This window comes from Dioscorea cayenensis, chromosome 20, assembly GCF_009730915.1.
Source record: "Dioscorea cayenensis subsp. rotundata cultivar TDr96_F1 chromosome 20, TDr96_F1_v2_PseudoChromosome.rev07_lg8_w22 25.fasta, whole genome shotgun sequence".
NCBI lineage: Eukaryota > Viridiplantae > Streptophyta > Magnoliopsida > Dioscoreales > Dioscoreaceae > Dioscorea > Dioscorea cayenensis.
Window position 1 is genome coordinate 8,325,747 of NC_052490.1, and position 2,201 is coordinate 8,327,947.

The window sequence follows — 2,201 nt, forward strand, 5'->3', positions numbered from 1 at the left end:
AGGTTTTGCATTAGTCTTTGCAAGAAGATATCTGATTATAGTATGATTTGTAAACACTATGACCTTTGAAAGCACTAGGTAAGACCTGAATTTATTAAAAATGTTAACGATAGCTAACAATACCTTTTTTTGTTGTGGTGTAGTTCCTCCGAGTCATGCTAAAATTCCGCTCACATAGTAAGTTGGTGGAATTGTTTGTTGTGTCTTTTGACCTAGCACCCATTCAAATACCCAATCACCGGCATTACACATGAGTTTGAAGGAACGATCCCACTCCGGAGTCTTCCCAAAAGGTGCTCTGACTAACTTTTCCTTTTGAGTTTGGAAAGCCGTGAGGCATTCCTTGTCAAACATGAACGGGTTGTCCTTTTCCAAGAGTTTCATCATAGGCCTAGAAATTTTTGAGAAATGTTGAATAAACCTCCTGTAGAAGCCCACATGACCAAGGGTGGGGGAAGAATCTTGATTGTGTCTAGCTTGGCCTTGTCTACGTCAATTCCATCACCTAAAATTTTGTGTCCCTAGCCTCGATTCTTCTCTTACCATGAATTGCCATTTCTCCCGCTCAAAGACTAGATTTGTCTCTTCACACCTTACAAGAAATCGCCTCCAGATTTTTTTCAAACATCCTTCAAATGAATCTCCAAACACAGAAAAGTTATCCATGAAGACTTCCATAAAGTCTTCAATCAACTGATTGAAAATTGACATCATACATATCTGAAAAGTTGCTAAGACATTGCACAAGCCAAATGACATTCTTTTGTAAGCAAAGGTACCATATGGGCAAGTGAAAGTTGTTTTCTCCTAATCTTCAGGTGCCACAGGAATTTGCATATACACAGACATTCCATCTAGAAAATAGTAATACTTGTGACCTGCCAACCGTTCCAACATTTGATTGATGAACAGTAAGGGAAAATGATCTTTGCGAGTTGGATCATTCAGCTTCCGGTAATCAATGCAGACTCACCTCCTAGTTATTGTACGTGTAGGGAACAATTCATTGTGTTTATTTGAAACCACTGTCACACCCCCCGTGTTAGGCACCACATGGACTAGACTAACCCAAGGACTATCTAAAATCGTAGAAATTATCCCAAGATCCGTAGTTTCTTTTACTTCCTTCTTTACTACCTCCATCAGGTTGGGGTTCAATCTCCTTATAGGTTGCACCTTGGGTTTGAAATTATCCGCCATTATAATTTTTATGCGTGTAAAAGATGGATTAATTCCTTTGATGTCGAGATACTCTAGGTGATGGTCGCTTTTGTGTTTTTGCAAAAGATCTTAACCAATTTGTCTTTTTGGTCAGCCTCGATAGTGGAAGAAATGATAATGGGTAGCTGAGAAGCTTTCCCAAGGAAGGCATACTCCAAGTGTGCAAGTAACTCTTTAAGCTCAATCTCGAGGAGGGGGGGTCAACCATAATTCAGAAATCTCCCAGACAATATTCCTCTGTTTATCTCCAATGACTACGTCTAAGTTGTCTCTCATTTGTTTTGTCGAGTGGCTGAGTTCCTCATCCCAGAAATTGCAATGCTGAGTTTATTGTTCCTCTTGGATACTTTTGCTGAGATCAATTGAAATGGACATTGCATGGTTTACTATTACTTCATGTTCTTGTCAGTATGGAAATTGAGAACTAGTCATGGGCACGGCTAATGTATTTTTACACTTGCCCGTGTGTGCTTCATGACTCGTTGGAACTCAACTCCCAAGGATTTAGCTCCACCAAACGCACTACTACGAATCAGCGGAGTATTATTTCAATTGTCACTCCCACATATATGCTTAATTGCTATACTTTTATTGTACTTGCATGTGTACATTGAGGGCAATGTACATCTTAAGTGTGGGGGAGAGTTCGCTTTACACATGTCCTTTATACTTATACTTTGATTGTGCATGCTCACGTAGCCAATGGTGGTTCACCTTAGTTGCAATGATTGTATTCTTGAGGTTAGGAAAATTTTTAACATTGAATGTTCTCATGCTCTAGTTTTTACTTGGAGTTTTAGGAATATTTGCCCGATTCACAATTGTTGTACTACTCGCTTATTAAATTCTTTTGGAAACTCAGGTTCGATGTTTAAGGGACTAATTAGTGCTATTTCTTGTGTTATTTGTGGTAAAAAAAATTGATTTAGTTATGCATTGGGGGTGGAAAGAGCAACCACCTATGAAGTATGAACCTACTC